Below are 25,556 nucleotides of genomic sequence, written 5' to 3'. Positions count from 1 at the left end.
GAGAAATAATGAGATATTTGCAATGACTATAGGAAGCTGAACGAGGTCTTGAAGTTCGACGCCTACCCAATGCCTAGGGTAGATGAGCTTATCAAAAGGCTAGGACCCACTCGGTACATCACCACCCTGGACCTCACCAAAGGATACTGGCAAATTCCCCTGTCCAAAGAGCCCAAGGAGAAGACGGCCTTCTCGACGCCAGACGGATGTTATCAGTATGTCAGGATGCCGTTTGGGTTGCAGGGAGATCCGGCCACTTTCAAGAGAGCCATGGACCGGATCTTAGCACCCCATAATAAGTACGCAGCTGCCTTCATAGTTGACATTGTCATATTCAGCCTGGACTGGGAAAGTTATCTTGGCAAAGTTTAAGCAATACTTGACTCCCTAAGGAAGGTGGGCTTTACCATCAACCTGAAGAAATGTGCTATGGGGATGGAGGAAGCCAAGTATCAGGACTATGTGGTTGGTAGAGGGGAAATAAAACCACAAATAAATAACATTGAGGCGATTCTGAACTGGCCACAGCCCCTCACGAAGAAGCAGGTCAGGGCATTTCTAGGCATTGTGGCGACTATTGAAGATTTTTCCATAACTTTGCCCTGATAGCAGCCCTGCTGATGGATCTTCTGAAAGGGACGAAGTCGGCTATGGCTAAGTGGTCCCCGGAAGCTGAAGCGGCCTTCCAGGATTTAAAACTGGCCCTCTGTAAACAGCCAGTCTTGGTGGCGCCCAACTTCTTCAAAGAGTCTGTGGTCCAGACAGACGCATTGGATATCGGACTGGGAGCAGTCTTGTCCCAGGATATTAAAGGAGAGGAACACCCAATAATGTACCTCAGTCTGAAACTGTCCATGTGTAAGAAGAACTACTCCATAGTAGAAAAAGAATGTTTAGCCATCAAGTGGGCTTTAGACTCTCTGAGGTATTATCTGTTAGGTAGAAGGTTCAGGTTAGTGTCAGACCATCCCCACTAAGGTGGATGCGAGAAAAGAAGGGAAACAATGCCCGAGTAACTAGGTGGTTCCTAGCCCTACAAGATTTTAGTTTCCAGGTAGCCAGAAAGGATAGGAGTCGTGCTAATTAAATCCGCACTCCTCCACACATGGATAAAGAATCAAAGGTTCAATTAAAGTCCATCTTTTATTTAAGGGTTTATTTATTTTTGACATTAATTGAACCGTTGATTCCTTATCCATGTGTGTAGGAGCGCAAATTTATTTGGCACCATTACTATTCTTTCTGGCTTTCTGTTGTTTATCCCTCTGTGGATTCAGTGCTGCCTGCAGCCCTCCATTATACATACCACATGTGTTATGCATTTCACAACCCAGAAAGGTGAGAAATTTCTGTTTTCTCACAACTTAATCTGGTAACAGCGCAATTTGCGCTCCCTTTTTATTTATTTTTAGTTTCCAGGTGGAGCATAGGCCTGGGAAAAAACATGGGAATGATGATACCTTATCAAGGGTCTTTGTATGGTGGCAGAAGGTGCCAAAGGTGGGCAGAGGGGGGGGGTTTGTAAGGTTGCAGCTGGAAATGTCATGGACGGGAGGTATGTGTCCTCAAGGTGCCAAGCCTTGGTGATGTACAGAAGACCAATTTTCCTCTTTACTCTCCAAATCAGACCTCACCACCTGTGAACTTGACCCAATCCCGTCCCATCTCATCCCAAACCTTACCACAGTCTTCATCCCAACACTTACCCACCTTTTCAACCTGTCAATAACAACTGGTATTTTCCCCTCATGCTTCAAACATGCCTCGATCACACCCATCCTCAAAAAGCCCCCCCTTGACCCATCCTCTCTGACTAGCTATTGCCCCATATCACTTCTCCCTTACATCTCAAAACTACTGGAACAACACATCCATTCTGAACTGTCTTCCCACCTCTTCTCCTGCTCTCTCTTTGACCGCCTCCAATCTGGCTTTCGACCGCCCCATTCTACTGAAACTGCCCTGACTAAAGTCACCAACAACCAACTAACCACCAAATCCAAGCGACACCTCTCTGTCCTCCTCCTCCTAGACCTGTCATTTGCCTTTGACACAGTGGACCATACCCTCTTACTACAGATTCTCTCATCTCTTGGCATCCAAGACTTGGCCGTATCTTGGATCTCCTCATACTTAACAGACAGGACATTCAGTGTCTCCCACTAACACACCACCTCCTCATCTCACCCCCTATCTGTCGATGTCCCCCAAGGTTCAGTCCTAAGACCCCTGCTCTTCTCCATCTACACCATTGGCTAGGACAACTCATAGAGTCTCATGGCTTTCAGTACCACCTCTATGCTGACAACACACAGATCTACCTCTTTGGACCTGATATCTCCTCCCTACTAACTAAAATCCCACAATGTCTGTCCGCCATCTCATCCTTCTTCTCTGACAGATTTCTAAAACTTAACATGGATAAAACAGAATTCATGGTCTTTCCGCCATCTCATTCATCCCCCCACCTGACCTATCTATCAACGTCAATGGCTGCCCACTCTACCCAGTCCCTCAAGCTCACTACCCGATTAATCCACCTGTCCCCACGCTATTCCCCGGCTTCTCCCCTCTGTCAATCCCTTCACTGGCTCCCCATTGCCCAGATAATCCAGTTGAAAACCCTAACCCTGGCCTACAAAGCCATCCACAACCTGTCTCCTTATATCTCTGACCTAGTCTCCTGGTACATACCCGCACGCAACCTCCGATCCTCACAAGATCTCCTTCTCTACTCCCCTCTTATCTCCTCTTCCCACAATCGCGTACAAGATTTCTCCCGTGCATCCCCCCTACTCTGGAATTCTCTACCCCAACATATCAGACTCTCACCTACCATGGAAACCTTCAAAAGGAACCTGAAGACTCACCTCTTCCGACAAGCCTACAATCTGCAGTAACCATTGCTCCACCATACTGGTGCATGACTAGCTCTACCCTCACTTACTGTATGCTGAACTATCCCTTGTAGATATCCCCTGGGTTTATAATTTTAACAGCATGATTTTAAAGGAATTCTAATAAACATGAAGTTTTAAGACACATTCATATTCCTATTTGGATGTTTGTCACTGGATCCTTGCTTTTTGTTGATATCCCTTGTAGATTGTGAACCCTCACGGGCAGGGTCCTCGTTCCTCCTGTACCAGTCGTCACGTTTTGTTAAAGATCTTTGCAATAGTTCATGTATGTATACCCCTTTTTCACATGTAAAACGCCGTGGAATAAATAGAGCTATAATAATAAATAATAATAATAATGTAGGACTCGGAAAAGTAGGCTGCAGCACACATAGTGCTGAGAGGTATTTAATGGGCTCGGATTATAGGGCCGTGTTTTACGGGCAGCTGAAAGAGCTGGGGTGATCAGCTGCTCACTTACCTCCAGTTCAGGTCTTGGAAGGCCTGATTTAAGACAGCTGCGCTTGTCTCAGTCTGTGTGTGTGTTGTGCAAGGTGAGCAGGCTTGCATGTGCTGCTCAGACCTTGCTGAAGGCAGAGAATGGCATCAGCATTTAAACGACTGAGGCCGTGCTGTATGGACTAGTTATTTTGTGTTTTGTTCTGTTATACCTTTTTGGAACCTGAAATAGGCTGTTATGTTTTGTTTCCTCCCTGGTTTATGGACATTTAATAAACCACCAGTTTGTTTGAACCTGCGGGCTGCATTTCTGTGTGAACCAGCGCCTACCACAGAGCTGAGCCCTCACAACACTTTAATAAATTTCATTTCATCCCACCATCAACTCATCACGCAACTATTCACTCCTGTACTGAAATTAACTTTTTAGACACCTTCAAGCTACAGAACAATAAAATAGAGATGTCCCTGACCCTCTACATGGATCAGTTTCCATCCAAAACACATAATAAAACTCTATTGTCTACAACCAACCCATTAGATATGTGATGGTGTGATATGGTATGTAGGTATCATTTTGTGTATATTTATATTTTACTGATTTTCATAGTTTTCTTTTGTTGCTCTGTGTCCCTCTAACGTTGACTTCTCTTGTAGGATGAGTTGATATTTGTTAATTGATGAATAGCTGGTATTTATCATCTGATATCAGCTCCCACAGTTTATTGTACTGTTATCTTTGCCCAGGGTCAGTGAATAATGCTGTTTGCTAATATTCTAATGACATATTGAACCAGGCTAGCTTGTTGATTTTGCAATGCAATGGAAGGACCAACAATGGGACCTTCCTCCCCTGACCCGTGAATGAGGAGAAGGGACTTTTAAATATCACAGCCAGGAGAGACACTGGTGGGATTCTGTATGGGACGAGGATGTGAGGACAGCATGCCAGAGAGAATGGGAGAAGCCTGGATGACTTTGGAAATATTTCTTTAAGGAATATATATGGAGAAACATATGGACTATTTTATCCTCTGTCTGCTGGATTGTTGGACTCTCATCTCCCAGGGCGTTAGTACCATTACCGGACTGCATTCATGTTTTTGGATTATTTTTCTCCTCTGTGTGGTGGATTATATATGGACCTTTCAGTATTGCCTATAATAAAGGTCTTGGAATTGTTCAATCTTCTCTTGCTCTGTTGATTGTGTGATGTTGGAGAAGGACCCCATGACAAGATACAATCGGATATGTTCCAACCCTATGGACAGAGACAACACCTTGGTGGCCTCAGAAGGACTTTTTTGAACGAGGGAGACCATACAAGAAGAATTGAAAACCAGATTGCAAGAGCCACCAGAATATCAAGGAATCATCTCCTACATTACAAAACTAAACAAGAAAGCAATCTGGTGCCTCTAATAGTCCCCTAAAATCCAAATATGGAGGTGCTAAGTAGAGCTACATGGAAATTACAACCATTATTACAAAAAGATGCCCGCTTACAATCTATATTTCCAGATCCCCCACTTCTGTGTTTTAGGCAGCCCCCAAAACTAAAAATCATCATTGTCAGAAGCTCCATGTCCTCGCTACAGGAACCTTTCCCTGCAACCAGAAAAAAATGTAAAATCTGTCCATTTATAATGACCACTGACAAGATAAAGATTCCCAACTCAAATCAGGAGACAACCACAAGATCCCAAGTACTTTCAGCTGCATCACATCTAATGTAGTGTACTTTAATTATATGTAATAAATGTCCAGCTTGGGGGTCTGTACGTAGGGGAGACAGGGCAAAAACTTAGAACAAGGATGAATTGTTATCGCCACACAATAAAAGAAAAAAGATTAGATCTACCTGTGGCCTAACATTTTTTTATACCTGATCACAGCATCATGGACATGAAATTACTTGTATTAAAAGGTAACTTCAAATCTCAGACAGAAAAATGTGGAATTACAAACTTATGACAATCTTTGACACACTCACAGAGCAGGAATGAATGTGTCGCATGGATTTATGTCTTTCTACATCAACTAAGGAATTTGCTCCTCAGACCGTTTGGGGGCATCACAATCATGGACCAGACCTCAATCACAGGTCAATAAAACTTTCACGCTCCTTATCAATGAACTGTTCCAATATTCACAGCCACAACTGCTTCTCCCTCTCGCATACTGATAGTTCTGCTTCACATCACTTGTCTTATCTATTGCATTATTCCTGTGCCCTGTTGTGTATAAATATGTGACTCTTCATATTTTGTGTTATACTATGTCTACTGAAGAGATCTGAGTAGTCTCGAAAGCTTGTAATTTGTTACCATCTTTTCAGTTAGCCAAAGGTATCAACCACTGAAGACTCTCAAATTTTAATATTTTTTTCCAAACAGCAATTTTAAGATCTCTCCACAGGTGTTCAATGGGATTTAAATCCGGACTCATTGCTGTTCACTTCACAACTCTACAGCACTTTGTTTCCATCCATTTCTGGGTGCTTCTTGATGTATGTTTGGGGTCATTGTCATTCTGGAAGACCCATTACCTAGAACGCAAACCCAGCTTTTTGACACTAGGCACTACATTGCCACACAGAATCCTTTCTTAATCTTCAGATGTCAGGATGCCTTGCACACAGTCAAAGCACCCAGTGCCAGAGGCAGCAAAACAACTCCAAAACATCTTTGAACCTCCACCATATTTGACTGTAGTTACTGTGTTCTGTTCTTTTCTTTGTAGGCTTCATTTTGTTTAAACAGTAGAATGATGTGCTTTACCAAAAACTCTATATTGGTCTCATCTGTCCACAAGACGCATCCCCAGAAGGATTTTGGCTTATTCATGTACATTTTGGCAAACTGCAGTGTAGCTTTTTTATGCCTCTGTGTCAGCAGTGGGGTCAACCTGGGTCTCCTGCCATAGCGTTTCATTTAATTCAAATGTTGACTGATAGTTCACACTGGCACTGATGCACCCTGAGCATGCAAGACGGCTTGAATTTCTTTGGAACTTTAGTGGGGCTGCTTATCCACCATCTGGACTATCCTGCGTTGCAACCTTTCATCAGTTTCTCTCTTCTGTCCACATCCAGAGAGATTAGCTACAGTTCCATGGGTTGTAAATGTGTTGATTATGTTGCGCACCATGGACAAAGGAACATCCAGATCTCTGGAGATGGACTTGAAAAATATCAACAGTTTCAAGGTTACAACAATTTTGGTTCTCAAGTCCTCAAACAGTTCTCTTCTTCTCTTTCGTTCTCCATACTAAGTGTGGCACACACATGCACACAATGTAAAGATTGAATAAACTTCTCCCTTTTTTATCTGGTTTCAGGTGTGATTTTCATGTTGCCACAACTGAGTTTGAACGAGCTGCACATGCTTGAAATAAAGTTGTTTACCCACACCCCACAATTTTGACAAGGTGACAACAATTTTGTCCGGCGCATTTTTGGTGGTTTTGTGTGAAATTATGTTCAATTTGCTTTTTTTTCTCTTTTTTTTTATTGTGTTGTTCCAATACACACAAAGGAAATAAACGTGTATAACAAAACGTGTGAAATTGTAATAATTTTCTGCAACAATTTCAAGGGAGCCAACACTTTTCACCATGACTTGTTTTTGTTGCCTTTTAAATGTGTTGCAGCATATCATCCTCTACATGTTCAGCTATATTAGGAGGCTTGTAGCAATCGCAAATTAGCAGCTTTCCATTATTGCCATTTCCATGTACATTTACCCATACTGGCTCTACATTGTCGTCGTTGAGCACAGGTTATAAATTAGATTTAACGAAAATACCCATCTCTCTATCTTTTGTTTCTTTCCTTACTTTTTAAGTGTAGTGTAACCCTCTGTTTGTCACCCAGTCATGGCTTTCTAGCCAGGTTTCCCTAATGCTGACCACATTGTAATCTGTGGCTGACACAAGAGCCTCTAATTCATTCATTTTGTTTGCAATTCTTACTGTATTTGCCAGCAGACATTTATTACTCCTACTCGCCTACTTAATTTCCTTGAATGTCCTAGCCCCCATAAATCCTCATTGACCCCTACTGTCTCTCTGTCTACTGTATCCCCTTATTTCCACAAGTACCCTCGCTCCCCCCAGATCCTAGTTTAAAAGCTCCTCCATCCATCTGACCATTTTTTCCCCCAGCACAGCTGCACCCTCCCCGTTAAGGTGCAGCCTGTCCCTATCGTAGCGCCTGTAGCTGACAGAGAAGCTGGCCCAGTTCTCCATGAATCCAAACCCTTTCTTCCTGCCACTTATTTAACTATTTAAGATCCAGTTAACTTTCTAGTGATGATAGTGGAATCTGCAGTATTTCTGAAGACACTTCCTTGGAGGCCCTGTACTTCAGCTTCTCTCCTAATTCCCTGTAATCATTTTCAAAGACCCTCCACCTCCCTCTAACTTTGTCATTGGTACCCATGTGTACCATGACTGCTGGATTTTCCCCAGCCCCACCCAATAATCTGTCTATCTGATCACATGAAGATCCCCAAATTAATTTAGGAATTATCTTAAGGACCATAATCTTTCCACTTAACGAGATAATGCAGACGGCACCTGACCCACCAGGAACAAAGCACTCGCCCAACCTCATACTACTGATACCCTTCCAAATCCACCTCAATTATGTCTTGAGGCCCCATTAATTTTTTTTTAAAAGAGAAGAATAGAAAGAATTATGATTTTCCAGGCAATAGGAATTTGCAACTTAACTTACAGGATTTTAAATTTTTATAATTTTATAAGGACCTACAAATTTAGGCACAAACTTTCTAGATGTGATCTTTAAGTGCAGATATTTTCAAGACAACCACACAAAATCTCCCTCCCTAAAGATAGAAGCCTTCCTACCTCTGTGGTTAGCACCACTTTTGGCCTGGTCACTAGCTACCAAAAGATCCCTTTTGACCTCCCTCCAGACCTTAATCAATTGAGGACAAAATCTCTCCTCCTCTGACATGGAGGATTGTAATCCTGAAAAATTCCCAAACAAACTACAAACTACAGCAGCTAAAAAAAAAATCAAGGTCCCCTTAGTCTTAGAGGAATGGTTATTTAGAGCACACTAATACTGCTCTGTTTCCTGGTTCATCCTTTTCTGTTTGACTGTTAGTCTCGGGATGATATACTAAGAGAAAAACAGATTGATACCCAATCTGGAGCAAAAACTAAGCCAAAAACTTGCCAGAAATTGAACTCCTCAATCGAAAATTATGTTTTTGGGAACACCATGAAATTTAACGATTTGAGAAATTAACAAAGTTGCTAAGATCCTAGCAGTTTGCATGTTTTGAAGTGGGACCAAAAGAACGGTTTTGCTAAAACGGTCTACCACCACCCACATGACAGTAATACCACCAGTTAAGCAAATCAGTGACAAAGTCCATAGACAAGTCGGTCCAGGTTTGTAATGGAACATCGTTAGGGAAGAGATAACTAGAGGCTTTAGCCCTGGCACAGACTTTCAGACTTTGCATTTTCAGACATACTCTTCAATATCCTTAAGAGCATTCTGCCACTAAAAAGACACAGAAAGTGATCTTGAAGAGGCAGAAGAACCCACATGGCCAGCGAAAAAGGAATCATGTACTTCATTAAGAAGATCTATGACTAAAGAGGGCAGCACATAAAGCTTATTTATAGGTAAACCTTCCTACTCACTGTCCTGAGCATCCTGAATGCGCTGCCTGAGATCTTCCCCACCCCTTCACTAAGAATCTTGACTTGAATTTCGTGTTGACATTCGTAGAGCCAGGGAGATAAGTAACGGCAAAATGAAGCTGGGAAAAAAATACAAGGCCCATCAAGCCTGTCTGGTGTTTAAGCACTTAGCATCGTCAACATACAACAGGTTCTTATGATCGGTCAAGACAGTCACCTTATCTGCTGGACCTCAAATTGACATTTCTCCAGTTTAGCAAATAAATGGTTGTCACATAGAGCCTGAAGAAACTCTCTGACATGCTCGTGATGCTCCTCCAGAGTATGTGAATAAATCAATATGTCATACAGGTAAATCAACACAAGTCTACCCACCAGTGAGCAAAAAATATTATATTTTAAAAGAATGTCAGTGCATTGGTTAACCCAAATGGCATCACCAAATTGTCAAAATGACACTGAGGCATAATGAATGCGGTCTTCCATTCATCACCCTGATGTATGTGTATAAGGTTATATGCCCCTCTCAAGTCAAGTTTGGAAAACCATTTAGATCTAGATAATTGCTTAAACAGGTCCGGTATAAGGGACAAAGGACAGGGATTGTGAACCGTGATTATATTAGTCTCTCCAAAATCCAAGTACGTATGCAACTCTCCATCCTTTTTTTAACAAGAAAAAACTCCCACTGCAACTGGAGAGATGGATGGCCGTATATGACCCTTAGGGCAGAGACACACTGCCGTATAACTCGTGCGAGGATCGCATCGCACTGAATTCACTGGCCCGCACCTCTCCTGACCTGAACATGACAGCGTGATGTATTTCTATGTAGCTTTCAAGCTCAGGTCAGGAGAGGTGTCGGCCAGTATGAGGTTCGAGGCGATCCTCGCAGGAGAAGTACGGCCGTCTGTCTCTGCCCTCAGCTGGACTCTTCTGAGTATAGTCTATCAAGGCCGCCCTCACTGGAAGGGGTTAAACAAACGAGATTTCGGCCTTTTAGCTCCTGGTATGAAGTGGATAGCACAATCATATGCCGCCATATAGTAGACGTCGGGTAACTGGTAATAATCACCTCATGTGTCGTCTATTTGTCTCCAAGCAGGAAAATCCCACGTTACATTCCACACATAAAACTGTAGAAAAGGCGGCGCGGGGTAATTGTGCCAGTAGTGAGGGGCAAATAATGCCGGAAATGTCACTGACTGTGGAGACGTCTCCATGTAGCGTCTTCACTCCGGATATCACTGTACAGGAGCCACACAGTTCACACTGCGCATTCACTGAGGCCCCTGATCATGTGACCTCTGACTCCTCCCCTCCTGTGACCTCATCACAGGTCCTGTGCGCACAGAGCAGCCATATATGTGGTGGCGGCTCTGCAGGTGGAGGTATGTGGAGATCCCCCATTACTGGGCGCAGGGGGCATTAACCCCTTCAGCACAGAGACTCTTTTGGGGTCTCTGTGTGGTGTGAACAGTGAGGTAACAGCTGTGGACAGAATGCGGCTTTGCTGGTTCCCGTCCACATTAGATCCATTCAGACGACTGCAGGATGAAGGACAGAAGCCCAGAGAAGTCCTCACACAACGCCATTATTCCTCTCCTAGCTCCAGCACAGTAATGTAGATAGTAGTGATGACATTTGGGGGATTTGCAGGAATATGTGGCAGATACTTGCTGGATCTTCTGCTTTCTGGACCGGTTCCACTTGTAAGTCTTATTAACCCTTTCACCCCAGAGTCTGTTTCACCTTCCTTACAGGTCACTTTTTTCAATTCTGACCAGTGTGTGAAGAATTAAAGCAATGGCAAAGGGAAAAAAATAAAATGTTACTTTTTCCCACAAAAATGTTACTTTACCCCCAAATTTTGTATTTTCCAAAGTGTAACAGGAGAAAGTGCATCATACAATTTGTTGTGCAATTTTTCCTGAGTAAGCCGATATCCCATATGTGGTAGGAAAACGACTGTTTGGGTGTACGGCAGGGCTCGGAAGGGAAGGAGTCCACTTGACTTTTTGTATGCAAAAATGGCTGGAATCGAGAGCGTACCCCATGTTGGGTTTCCAGAGCCCCTGATGTGCCTAATCAGTGGCAGCCCCCCACAAGGGACACCATTTTTGAAGATAGACCCCTCAAGGAATTTATCTAGTTTTGTGGTGAGCACCTGGAACACACAGGTGCTTCACATAATGTTATAATAAGCCGAAGACGAACAACTCCCATACAACAAACTATAATAATTATGTTATTGAACATATATTAAAAAGACAACAATTAAAAACAAAACCAGAATTAAAAAAGGGAAATCTACTGCAAATGAACAAGTAACAGGTAAAAAAGTTTTACTTATAGTTTATGCCAGATGTGAAAATACATATATAGATCCATATGGAGAAATATCTAATAAACACTAACTATATGATTACTTCATAAATAGAAATATAAAGTGCATAGTGCATGTATGAGAAACAAATAGGAGCACCACATATCTGTTAGTAGTGTCAGTTCATTTTTTAATGTCTCCCCCGAGTGGGACCATATGGAATCTTATGAAGACTCCAGAAATAAAGATATTTGGTCTCATTCAAAATCCACTACGGCTAGTTGCTAAGGTTATGCTATACAAATACAAAATTAATATTATTATTATTATTATTATTTGTATAGCTCCATTGATTCCATGGTGCTGTACATAAGGAGGGGTTACATACAAAATACAGATATCACTTACAGTAAACAAACTAACAATGATAGACTGGCACAGAGGGAAGAAGACCCTGCCCTTGTGGGCTTACATTTTACTGGATGATGGGGAAGGAGACAGTAGGTTTGGGGGATTGCAGTAGCTCCGGTGTTGTTGAGGTGGCAGCAAGCAAGGTCATGGCAGGCTGTAAGCTTGTTTAAAGAGATGTATTTTCAGGTTCCATCTGAAGGATAAAAGTGTGGTGGATAATCGGACGTGTTGAGGCACAGAATTTCATAGGCTGAGGGATATTCGGAAGAAATCTTGGAGGCGATTAACCTCCACCTGTAGAGCCGCCACCACATATATGGTTGGTAGAGACTAAATCCAAGTTGACAAAATATAACTAGTGCTGTGATAGGGTAACAAGAGGTACACAATGTATTCAGGTATATTAATAACCCCTACAGAGCCATCTTTAATTGTTTAGCACAGGCTTTTGCAGAGCCTTTGTACTACCAGTAACATGGAAGCCCCCTATATTTCCATTGACAGAAGACGCACCTGAGCGGGGACTTGCATTTTTTGTAGATTGAATTGAAGCATTTTTTGAAAACATTTTACATAACATTTTCTATCACATTTATCCTGCGCTCTACGCTGAGCACTTACATTGGGGTTTCCATCTACAGTGGGGGAAATAATTATTTGATCCCTTGCTGTTTTTGCAAGTTTGCCCACTGACAAAGACATGAACAGTCTATAATTTTAAGGGTAGGTTAATTTTAACATTGAGAAATGGAATATCCAAAAAAATCAAGAAAATCACATTGTATAAATTAGATATTTTTTTGCATTTGGCAGTAAGAAATAAGTATTTGATCCCTCTGGCAAACAACACTTAATACTTGGTGGCAAAACCCTTGTTGGCAAGCACAGCAGTCAGACTTTGTTTGTAGTTGATGATGAGGTTTGCGCACATGTCAGGAGGAATTTTGGTCCACTCTTTGCAGGTCATCTCTAAATCATTTTGAGGCTGTCGCTTGGCAACTCAGAGCTTCAACTCCCTTCATAAGTTTTCTATGGGACATGACCCCATCCATCTTCCTTTCAGCAAGGTGAAGTCATCTTGTCCCCTTTGATGTTCTTAGGGTTGTACTCATTCTTCTTCTTCCTCCAAACATGGCGAGTTGAGTTAATGCCAAAGAGCTCAATTTTTGTCTCATCTGACCATAGCACCTTATCCCAATAACTCACAGAATCATCCAGGTATTCATTGACAAAATTCAGACAAGCCTGCACATGTGCCTTCCTGAGCAGGGGGACCTTGAGGGCACTGCAGGATTTTAAACCTTTAAGGTGTAATCTGTTACCAATGGTTTTCTTGGTGACTGTAGTCCCAGGTGCCTTGAGATCATTAACAAGTTCCAGTCCGTGTAGTTATAGCCTGATCTTTCACCTTCCTCATGATCAAGGATATCCCACGAGGTGAGATTTTGCATGGTGCCCCAGATCGATGTAGATTGACAGTCATTTTGTATTTCTTCCATTGTCTTACTATTGCACCAACAGTTGTCTCGTTCTCACCCAGCATCTTACTTATGGTTTTGTAGCCCATTCCAGCTTTGTGCAGGTCTATAATCTTGTCCCTGACATCCTTAGAAAGCTCTTTGGTCTTGCCCATTTTGTAGAGGTTAGAGTCTGACTGATTAGTTAAATCTGTGGATAGTAGTCTTTTTCAGGTGATTATGTAAGACAGCTGTCTTTAATGCAGGTAATGAGTTGATTAGGAGCGTCTAACTGGTCTGTAGGAGTCAGAACTCATAATGGTTTGTAGGGGATCAAATACTTTTTTTCTCACTGCAAAATGCAAAAAAAATTATCTAATGTATACAATGAGATTTTCTTGATTTTATTTTTTGGATATTCTATCTCTCAATGTTAAAATTAACCTACCCTTAAAATTATAGACTGTTCATGTCTTTGTCAGTGGGCAAACTTACAAAAACAGCAAGGGATCAAATAATTATTTCCCCCCACTGTAAATCTCTGAGTGACATGATTCAGATAAAACCCATTCACTATAACGAGGCAGCAGAGTTACTGTGGACTCCATCTCGTCTCTGTTTAGCGTTGTCTTTTTTGGTCTATTGCGCTTTTATGCTCTTAAAAATATGGACACTGCCAAATCATAGGACAGACTTGAGTCCACAATGTCTTAATCTGCCTTATTATAGGGAATCTTCCATTGGGTTTTCCGTCTGAATCACATATTTCAGAGATCTACACGGAAACCCTGATGTAAGCGTAGAGCGCAGGATAAATGTGCGCCAAGCCTTATTGCGATCTTTGGGAGGAAGAATGAACAAATCAACAGCAGGTGAAGAATTGTTTTTATTTATTTTTTATGCCGTTCCTCATGTGGTATAAATGATTAGACGACTTTATTCTATGGGTCAGTGCGATTACAGCGATACCAGATTTATATTGTTTTTTATGTTTGGCTGCTGTCACACACTAAAAGATCCTTTTTTTTTTAGAGCTATAATTTTTCATTATCTCTGCCGACAGAGTCATTTAAGGGTTTGCTTTTTGCGGGACGAGTTGATGTTTTTATTGGTACCATTTTCGGGCATATAACATTTTTTGATCACTTTCTATTCCGATTTTTGGGAGGCAGAATGAACAAAAACAAGCAATTGTTTGGATTTTTTTATCTCGTTCCGCGTGTGCTAAAAGGCAGCTTTATTCTTCTGTTCAGTATGATTACTGCGATACTACGATTATATCATTTTTATGTTTTGGCGCTTTTACACAATAATAACAATTTTATAGAAAATTAATTGTTTTTGCATCGCTATATTTTGACAGCTATATTTTTTTTCTTCTCTGCTGACGGAGTTGTATTACAGCTTGCTTTTTGCGTGACAAGATGATGTTTTTTGTGATACAATTTTAATTTAAATTCGACTTTTTGATGGTGTTTTATTTCACTTTTTTGGCAGCTTCATGAAAAACCATAGTTTTTGCCACCTTTTTTATTTTTTACACTGTTCACTGAAGGGGTTAACTAGTGTGACAGTTTTATAGATCAGATCGTTCTGGACGCGGTATTTGAGTACCAGGGGGTGACAGTGCGAGAGACATAACCAGTCCGTGATGAAAGCACTGGAATTCTGCCTGACCAAAAATGTATTTTTATTCAATAAGGAGTACTTCCACCAGCTCAGGGGCACCGCGATAGGCAGCCCGTGTGCACCATCGTATGCCAACCTGCTCCTGGGCTAGTGGGAGGAAACTATTGTTTTTGGTGACACTTCGCAGTGCCCTGAGGAGAGTATTATCATGTGGCTCCGCTACATTGATGATATCTTTGTCATCTGGAAGGATTTTGTCAAGAAACTCAATGTTAACAATATTGGGTTACATTTTATGTATGAGTTGAATTCATCTAGCCTGGCCTTTTTGTACATTAAAATTGAGATCAATTCCAAGGGTGAAATTATCACTAAGGCACATAGGAAAGAAACGGCCACAAATTCCCTCCTGAGGTGGGAGAGCAACCATCCGGCGCCCCTCAGGAGGGAAATCCCCAAGAGACAATATTTAAGAATGCACCAGAATTGCTCTACCTTGCGGTCCTTCGAGAGGCAGGCAGATGACCTCAAGATAAGGTTTAAAGACAGAGGTTACCCCGAAAGAGCCTTGAGGGAGGCAAACAACGAGGCCTTAAAAAACCTGATCAAAGTGAAACTACACGATTCGTCATGAGATATTGCAATAGAGAGGAGGAGATTAGATCAATCCTCCAAAGGAGTATTAAAGATGGACACAGACATGGAAAATGAGATCACACCTTACTCACAAATCACATACCAAAAAGATAAATCTTTGAGGGATAGGCTAGTGCATAGCCAGTATCAGCTGAGAACCACCCCAACTTGGTTGGATAGAGGAATCAAAGGGTGTTTCACATGTGGGGTAAGATGTAAGATGTGTGAATAGATCCAGTCAATCAATGTTCAGAAGCAATGTTACTGGTATCAGGTACTCCATTCGGCACTTCATAAATTGTCGCACTAAGGGCATCATCTATAAGGGCACATGTGAGTGTGTGGTGGAGTACGTTGAAAAAACAAGAAGAGAATTTCGTAGGCGGGTGGGGAAACATATACGAGATATATGGAATAAAAGAGACACACTGGTCGCTAATCACATAAACCTACTGCATCACGGGGATGTAAGGAAGATCCTATTTATGGGGGTCGAGAAAATTACATCTCCGGTGAAAGGAGGTAACTGGGATAGGTCGATTTTACAGAGGGAGACCCGTTGGATTTTCAACCTCAGAACGGTACACCCGAATGGCCTGAATAAGCAAATGTCCTTAACTCCTTTCTTTGAAATAGAGGTGTAATAGGGACATATAGTCAGGGACAGCTGCCGACGAGTGGGGGCGCCATTGCGCAGGACAGGATGCCAACCTCCGCGTTAGGTAGGTGTGCAGATAGAGAGGGAAACGCTAGGGCATTTATAGATCTTTTCCACCCATTCTTTGGCAGTTTGGTTTGGTAGGGCAGTTCTGTATTGACTAGACACACCTGCCCACACTGTAACAAAACCCTCACTGGCGACAACAGTCGCTGATACATAGCACTCCCTTTGATGTCTCCAACATCGTTGACAGCCATCATTTCTGCTCAGCGTGAATCGATTTTAACCAATGAACAGCACTGAAGTCCACTGTTCCCTCGTCCAGCGTAGATGCTACCTGGCCCATGCAAGTCGATGACGCCTGTGCCTGGTGGTGTGGTCAGGAACCCTAGCAGACCACACTGATGTAAACTGTTTCGAATGGTCTGACATGACACTTGGGTGCCTCTCACCTCCCTTAAATGTGCCTACAGTTGTGTGGCATTATCCAGTTCCGAAAGGCATTGTTCACAATGAAGCAGTCATCAGTGTGGGGTGTGGCCAAAGGATGTCCACTTCTCTGCCTTTCTGTGACTTTTCCACTCTCTCTGTATCTCTATTGCAACCTGCTGATGATGACACTCTGTGACACTCAAAGCTCAGTGACCACTTTCATCTGAAAACATCCTGCTTCAATTCTAACGCCTACATTTTTTGGGCGATTCATGGATCAAACACTTGTGAATTTTGCCATTAGGCTCCTTGTTAGAGAACAGCAAGTTGTGCAAAAAGTTCTGTAGGGTTTCTAGTCACTCAGCTGCGGTTGAGGAAGGCACCGGTTTCATTAAAATGTCCAGGCTAGTTTATTAGAACTTCATAAACCACTCAGCATAAGCTAACAAAAAGACGCCCTTTTCCGGCACAGTGAAAAACAGAAAGTAAATAGTTCAGACAGTGCTGTGGGTTCGCCTACTCAGGTCAGTGTCCTTTAGCAGACAGCCTGGAGGTCTCCACAGTTCCAGTCACAGACACTGAATGAGACACTTGGCCTTCATTTTATCTGCCATACCACACTCCCGGCTGGGACTATGTGAGCCCCACTCTTTGACTGCTCTTAAACTCGGCCCTGATACGCCCTATTAACCCTCAGCACTATCTGTCCTTGAGTCTGCTTTCCAAGGCTTACATCACCGAAGCTACCAACCTCGATGATATATATCTCCCATCAAGCACCTGTGTTACATGCAAGCCGCCTAAGCTCAGATAGGGGCAAGACCGATTACATGAATTCATTGGAATTCTGGGGGAACCGTTATTCCGGGCGACCATAGGCTGCAGCTTCTCTGAGGCACAGGACAGATTCAATTGCTGACCAGACACATTTGAAAGAGTCCTCATAAACGGTAGAACAGTAACATTTAATGAGGCATGGCCAATGCAATGTACATGTCTCTTTGAGCAACAGGCTCCAGTAATAACAGTACAATCTTCTTTGCAGCACAGCAGTACACAGTCTATTATCCTGTAGCATAGTACAGTACAGTTTAGATGCATACACAACCACAGGCTTTTCCTTCACAAGGTCTCAATTGTACACAGCATTCTTTATCCTGCATGGAGATGGGGGGGGGTTTGATGAGGGAGACGATCCCTATGACAGGATTCCTTCCAGTCCTTATCTTCCTGGTTGACAGTACTCCACACTGTTAGCTCAGGGAGTCTATCTGACCTGTGCTTAGCTTCCCTCCTGACCTGAATTCTGTTTTCTTGCCTTCTGTGAGATACAGATCATAAGCCACCTTTCTCTTCCGCTCTGGACAGACAGTAAACAACTTCCCCACAATCCCCCTGGGGCTCTGCTAAAACACTCCCCTTCTCCTGTGACTGTGTTAACCCCTCTAGTTGCTGGATGCTTCTGGAGCACACTTCCTGTCTCCTGTGCTTGTGTTACTTCTAACAGTTGCTGAATGCTTATAAAGCAACAGCACTACTTCTGCACGTCACACATGTCCGGCGGCCATCTTACAGTACTGAAACATTGAACAGTTGGACATGTGTATCAAAACATTAAGAGATGGTCACATTAAAGAGGTTATCCACTGCAATGTGTAGTTGGCAGATGGATTTAAACCTAGGAAATAAGGCTTTCTTCAAATACCTTGTGTTTCCAAATGTGCCTGTGAGCGGCGCTATCGTTATCCTCTTAGCACCATCATGTGACCCCCGGCTGCAGTTGCCTCTGATGTCTGGTGACTTCACGTCACGTTCCGGAATTGATTGACTGGGCTGTGGGTGGCGTTTCACCACATGTCACAGCCCAGCATCGTGTGCGCTCTCTCTTCACTGCTTTCATTAACAGAGTGGCGCAAGCCCGCGAGATGCTGGGCTATGAAGTGATGAAACTTCACAGCCCAGTCAATCATTGAGACTGGGACATCGGTGATGTCGGGTCAACTTCCAGTTCTGGGAGTTGTCATTTTTGCCCAGTCTCTTTCTTATGGTGGAGTCATGAACATTGACCTTAACTGAGGCAAGTGAGGTCTGCAGTTCTTTGGATGTTGTTGTGGGGTCTTTTGTGAGCTCTTGGATGAGTCATCGCTGCACTCTTGGGGTAATTTTGATCGGCCGGCCACTACTGGGAACATTCACCACTGTTCCATGTTTTTTGCTATTTGTGAATAATGGCTCTCACTGTGGTTTGCTGGTGTGTCAAAGATTTAGAAATGGCTTTATAACCTTTTGCAGACTGATAGATCTCAATTACTTTGTTTCTCATTTGTTCCTGAATTTCTTTGGATCTCAGCATGATGGCTAGCTTTTGAGGATCTTTTAGTCTACTTCACTTTTTCAGGCAGGTTCTATTTAAGTGATGCCTTGATTGAGAACAGGTGTGGCAGTAATCAGGCCTCTATATGGCGAAATTGAACTCCGCTTCCCAAAGATGTGATAAACCACAGTTAATTTATGTTTTAATGGGGAGTTGGGGGGGGGGGCAATCACTTTTTCACACAGGGCTCTGTAGGTTTGGATTTCTTTTTCCCTTAATAATAAAGACCTTTATTTAAAAACTGCATTTTGTGTTTACTTGTGTTATCCTTGTCTAATATTTAAATTTCTTTTGTGATCTGAAACATTTAAGTGTGAAAGACATGTGAAAGAATAAGAAATCAGGAAAGGGGCGAACACTTTTTCACACCACTGTTGGTTTTATTAGTAGATGTAAAGGAATCTAAATACTGTACAATAATCTCCTCATATGTTCCCCTTATTATCTCCAGTAATTGTATTATTACACTGGATTTTTATGATGTTACATCGGCTCATCATCTTCTCATTCAGGTCTCTACAATATCGGATCCTCTTAGTGAATATCTTCTATATAAAAGAATTTTCCTGAATTACGCATCAAAGATGGATATGGACAGAGACAAGATGGCGGAGAGGATATTACACCTCACCCTAGACATCCTCTTCCGTCTTACTGGAGAGGTGAGAGATTCTGATGATGTCACATTACACCATTCTTATCTATGGGAATAACAGATGGACAGAACTGGAGAGGTGAGGACTCTGGAAATGTCTGGAGTGAGATTTATTAATGTGTCTCTCCATAACCAGGATTGCACAGTAGTGAAGAAGACCTCTAGTGAGCGCTGTCAGGACCCTGTGTCTGAGGGATGGGGAAGACCCCTGAGCCCAATCACAGGGCCTTCACCTCACCACCTAATACATGAGGACATCAATGACCAGAAGATCCTAGAACTCACCTACAAGATGATTGAGCTGCTGACTGGAGAGGTGACACTGCTGGGAATGCTGGGACATTATACAGTAATGCTATGAAGGGATCGGGGGGATGACGGTATCATTGTATGTGTCAGGTTCCTATAAGGTGTCAGGATGTCGCTGTCTATTTCTCCATGGAGGAGTGGGAGTATTTAGAAGGACACAAAGATCTGTACAAGGACGTCATGATGGAGGTTCCCCAACCCCTCACATCACCAGGTAATAGACAGGACTAAATACACACGGCCTATAATTATCTGTATGTAAAGAATGAATTCAGTCCCTGTATGTGTTTCCTCCAGATCTATCCAGTAAGAGGACAACACCAGAGAGATGTCCCCGTCCTCTTCTTCCACAGGACTGCAAACAAGAAGATCCCAATGTTCCTCAGGCTCATCAGGTAGATGGAGAGAAGGTGTCATGAGATCTCCCCTATGATGTGTAGACGGCTGTGAAGATCTTGTGCTCAGTCTTGTTTTATCCACCAGTATTATATGTTTTATACTTGTGTAATGAGAATGGTGGAGATGGCAGGATTAGAGCTGATCATAGATGTAACTTCTCCATCTGTCTGTGACTTTTATAATATTTGTTTCAGGGTGAAGATCTGATCCATATTAATACTACAGAGACATATGTAAGGGGTGATGAGCGGTGTAAAGATGAGATTTCCACATATGACTACCCAGGTGAGTAGTAATCACTAAATGCAGAGAAGTCACAGATTCTTCTCAGTCACCAGCTGTGGCTGCTTTATTGGTTGTGTAGTCCGGCTGTATCACAATTGTGTGATCACCATTTTGCCTCTAGACCACAACATTCTCTTCCACCCAAAACTGTTTGAATGGCTTTGAACATTGAAAGACCTTTTCCATAGAACTTATAACCTGGAGGATCCACCTACCCCCTGGGATTAGATGATGCTGACTGTTACCTGCCCAGATCTGTAAACTACAAAGTAAAATGACAGCGTATGTAGAATGTGCTGACAAGTGAGAAAATCTCTTGTAGAAAAATATTATGATGGGCCTCTTAGAGAAAGCGGAGGGTAATGATGCTGTTGGCTTCCTAGTTCCCTGATATCTTATTGGATGAATCTACCTTCCCTCCCTTCTGTGCTGTTGAATGTCCTCATATGGTCCCTACAAGACAAGGTCCAGTCTCCCTGACCTAACTTAACTTTTATGATTGAAAATATTAAATGTGCAGTGAGGGCCACGTGTGAATTTCTGTACAATAACAGCAGAGTTTCCCTTTATCCTGACTTTTCAATTTCTTTTTAAACCGACTAACTTCAAAACAGATTGTGATAAACTATAAAGAACACATTACACCTGTGCCACGATATATCTCTAAGATGTGCGTGGCTGATGGCTGTAATATACATTTATTCACGTCTGCAGGAAATGTGTGGCCATGGCTCGAGTCCTGGTTTCATGGATTTGTTGAGGGAGGGCAATAACCCTTCACGGTTGACCAAGTGAGTGTCAAATTATTATATTGATTGCAATCCACAGAAAACCAAACGGAAACAATGTTCTGTATTGGGAGGATTCAAAGAATCTCTGATCCCGTTTATTTTGCTTAGCATTTTATATTGTTTTGAGCATATCAATAGCCAATCAACTCTGCAGCCATACTACAGTACTACAGGCTGACCGATGTTAGTACAATTATTACGGAAACACATATATGGTCATATTAGTTCGAAGCACGATGGAATTTTACAAGGTCAATCCTGGCCTAAACTAGTTAGATAACAGGAGCGGAGTGTCTGACAAAATACAAAATGTTCTTGTGAGAAAAGTTAGTGTGGGAAAGATGAAGCGAGAGAAAAGATGGAAAGAATGTATGTTATGCAAGGAGTGATAATAACATGATTTTGAAACAAGCAGACAAAATGGAGCTGCTATAGCATGAATATCAATATGTCCTTTACATTTTCCCCCCTAAAAATTATGTTATTATCAACATTAGAGGTGCTATCCCAGGGTCATGCTTTGAGCCTGAGGGACATTGGTCTTCGCTCAATTAGTGCCCTTGTTACCAATCGAGGCTGTCGCGGCATGTCCATCCCCCCTTGTTGGTTGATATAATCATAAAGCTCTGATCTTCAGACGTAAGTTTTGTCAGGGCGTGCGGGTAAAGGTCATCATTCCCTTGCCATCCAGGTCCTCAATGCTGCTTACATCTGGGAGGTCCGTGTACAGTAGCACTGGATGTCGGTTAACAACGTCCTCCTTGCTCTCTGCTGACTGGCAAGTTTTCCTCATGCAAAATGGGATACAATAAAAGACTAGTTTTAGTAAGACATATATTACCAAGATGCAAGCAGCAATATGCAACACTCCTTGTAATATTCCAGCAATCCACCCACCAATCCCTTTAAACCAATTAGCAGGATTCAAAAAGGAAAATGTATCAGACCACCAATTGTCTTTGGTCAATTCTTTATGTTTGTTATACTCTTCCCTGAGTTTCCTAATGTCCTCCATTTTAGTCTTTAACCGTATGGTAGAGTCGGGATCAATATAGTGACAACAGGCTGGGCTTATAACCTGACACATCCCTCCTTGAGTTGCTGTCAAATAGTCCAGCACTAAAGTATGTTGATTAGCCACTATGATAAGTTGATTCTGCACCGCAACAGTAGTATTAATTACTTTCAAAATATTCCAAATCTGGTCATCTAAGTAATCAGTGACCTCCAATAATTTATCCCACATTTGTGTTACCATAGGGTAGAGGAAGACAGTACTGGCTATCTTATTGGGTATACTAATTTGTACTAAATGAGGTCTTCCTGATGGGCGTGGGGTGTTGTTCTTGGCACGTTTATAGATGGTATGAAGAGGGATGGCTCTCATATCTACTTTACTATAGGGAATAAGATAAGTGGCTGGAGTTAGCCGGGCCAACGTACAAGTCCCCCCTACTCCGACTGGGAGCCATTTATATGCATTATTCCCACAGACCCAATATGTGGCTGATGGCAGATCCCATAAAGCAGACTGCTGTAATACTAACTTATGTACCAAATCAATAAAAACGGTGTTATTTGATAACATACACCATGAAGGCATTTGTCCCAGGGGGCTACAATATCCATCATTCGGATTGCCAAATGTTGGATCACTAGGCTTATATTCAGAGGATTCATTACAAGGGATATTACCAGATATTTTATAACATGTGTCATTGGTACCTTTTATAAACAGATTTGCATGTACCCATGAGTGATTATGAATGTATCTTTCCAACAATGACGGTTTAAAAGCATCTGCCATACTAGAGGTAGCATTAAAACTGATTTGTAGACCTTCAGTTGGTATGAAGCCTAAATTAGTCAAGGAAGACTTATTTCTGGGCACCCATTTGTTTCCTTTAAGGGCAGGAAATTTTAGGTGTCTACTGGTGGCAGTAAGATTTCCTTGCCACCAGGGGAGATACAGTGGTGTTCCATAATCTACTAAACTTAGTAGCGTTATTAGCAAGGGCGTCGCTACAATTGGGCCAGTTTAGTATTTCTTCCAGAGTGACTGGGACCGCCAGAAAAGGCATACTAGTGGCTGAAACTGGTGAGTGAGTACATATCCAACAGTCACTGATCGGGTTGTTCTCTAATTGACTCAATTCCTGTACCAAAATCTGGTGGTGAGTAATGAACTTGTTATTAAAAGGGTCAGTATTCTGTTGTAGGCTATTCCTGGTATTGATTAATCTAACCATACATATTATCATAAAACATCTCTGGATGGTTGACGTTTGCAATGTGAAGCATGGATCCATGTTGAACTCCCTTCAAGTTTTACTGCACTTGGTATGGTCCGTCATACAATGGTACTAGTCCGTGTTTCCAAACATGCCTCTTCACATACACATAAACTCCGGGCTTGAGGGTATGATAACCTTCTGCATCAGCTGGATCTGGAATAGAAGATGATACTAACGCATGGGTGTTAGTTAAGGCTTTGGCAAGCTGAATCACATATTGCACAACATGATCTGTTTCTTCTGATAATTGTTGTGGGGTAAATCGAGCTATAGCTGGTTATTACCCAAATAGTATCTCATAGGGTGACAGTTTGTTTCCCTATGGGGGTGGTGCGTATGTGGTATAGTGCAATGGGAAGGAGTTCAGGCCACTGGGCCGTAGTCTCCTGCATCATTTTGGTCAATTGCCTTTTCAGTGTGCCATTCAATCTCTCCACCTTGCCGCTTGACTGAGGATGGTAAGGAGTATGCAGCTCCACTGTTGATCCGATCATGGTAAGTATTTCTTGATATGCGCATGAGGAAAAGGCTGGTCCCTGATCACTTTCGATAACTTCTGGGACTCCATACCGGAAAACTTCTTCGGAGACCAGCTTCTTGGCAGTCATGTTTGGAACGGCGAATGCTTCTGGCCAGTTGGAAAACATATCCACTACCACTAAGCAGTATTCATATCGTCCTGCTTTAAGGAGAGTGATATGATCAACTTGCAATTGTTGGAACGGATACTCTGGTTTAGCAAGGTGTTTTCTCGGTACATTCTGTAATCTGCCTGGGTTGCAGGTTTGGCATATTGTGCAACCTTGTTTTGTGCGCTCAACACGGTGGAAATTCCTGGGGCCCAATAGAGTTTCTGTACCAGTAGCAAAGCTTGATTCTTCCCTCAATGCACCGGTCCATGGGCCCAGGCTGCAACGGCCTGATATAGGAGTCGAGGCAAACAATACAGTTGTCCCTTTTTCCATAGCCCATCTATCAATTTAGCACCCGCCTCCTTCCATGACTGGTGTTCTTCTTTAGAGACTTTTTGCTATGTGCAGCGTAGCTTTGTGATTGGAGGGACCGGTTGATGATTTTTCAGCAGGTTGATCCTGGGTTGGCACGGAATTTAGCTGTTTGGTCTGCTGCCGCGTAACAGCCATGGACATGGATGTTGGAAGAAGAGCTGCTTGCTTAGCATGGAGATCAGCAAGTGCATTACCTCTTGCTTCAGGGGCATCTGGTCAGGTATGAGCTTTTACCTTTACAACAGCCAACTGTCTTGGTAGTTGTACTGCTTCCATCAATTGTCTGACTCTTTCAGCATTTTTCACAGGAGAACCTGCAGTCGTGACAAAGCCTCTCCTTGCCCAGATCTCCCCAAAGTCATGTGCAATTCCGAAGGCGTATCTCGAGTCAGTAAATATACACTGTGTTCCAAATTATTATGCAAATAATATTTTCTCAGATTTTCCCAAATTACCTATATGAATTGCAGTCATTTTAATTTTCCAGTCAAATAACTATTAGAGTACAATTGAAAGGTTTTTGTACAAACTGCCTATGATAACAGTATATTTAAAAAAAAAAAAAAAAAAACTCAAACTGCACTCAAAATGCATGTTCCAAATTATTATGCACAGCAGAGTTTTCAACCTTTTAATTTTAATAAAGAACAAAAAAATGGTCATTTTTGAAATTATAAGCATTAGCAGGTTATTACAAACTGAAATCAAACAGTTTTCAACTCAAAACTTTATTCTAGGTGATGTTGCATTTGCACATAGGACCCCTTGTTCGAAAGGAGCTTCTGAACTCTCTCGTCCATTGAATTTATCAGGTTTTGGATGGTTTCTGCTTTAATTGTTTTGCATGAG

At 42.3% G+C, this 25,556-nt stretch overlaps 1 protein-coding gene, 1 long non-coding RNA gene and 1 pseudogene across 3 annotated transcripts in view; 2 read left to right on the top strand and 1 right to left on the bottom strand.

Moving 5' to 3' along the window:
- Nucleotides 1-25,556, top strand: part of LOC141178605 (uncharacterized) — a 92,806-nt pseudogene that overhangs the window by 21,591 nt on the left and 45,659 nt on the right.
- The window catches only part of LOC141178593 (uncharacterized), a 328,452-nt gene continuing 313,269 nt past the window's right edge, over nucleotides 10,374-25,556 (top strand). Inside the window, exon 1 of the mRNA XM_073660475.1 lies at nucleotides 10,374-10,432. The gene's annotated coding sequence lies outside the window, so the exon portion shown is untranslated. The remainder of the gene's footprint in view (nucleotides 10,433-25,556) is intronic.
- Nucleotides 21,513-25,556, bottom strand: part of LOC141178606 (uncharacterized) — a 39,146-nt gene continuing 35,102 nt past the window's right edge. Inside the window, exon 3 of one of the 2 annotated variants that reach the window (XR_012254841.1) lies at nucleotides 21,513-23,871. This is a non-coding gene — a long non-coding RNA (uncharacterized lncRNA). The remainder of the gene's footprint in view (nucleotides 23,872-25,556) is intronic. The other variant, XR_012254842.1, reaches the window with a different exon arrangement.

The sequence above is a fragment of the Phyllobates terribilis genome, unplaced genomic scaffold (genome assembly GCF_046119375.1).
Source record: "Phyllobates terribilis strain yellow unplaced genomic scaffold, ASM4611937v1 Scaffold_29__1_contigs__length_15306474, whole genome shotgun sequence".
Lineage (NCBI taxonomy): Eukaryota > Metazoa > Chordata > Amphibia > Anura > Dendrobatidae > Phyllobates > Phyllobates terribilis.
Note: the sequence above shows the minus strand (reverse complement) of the source record. Positions and strands in the feature narration are given on the sequence as shown.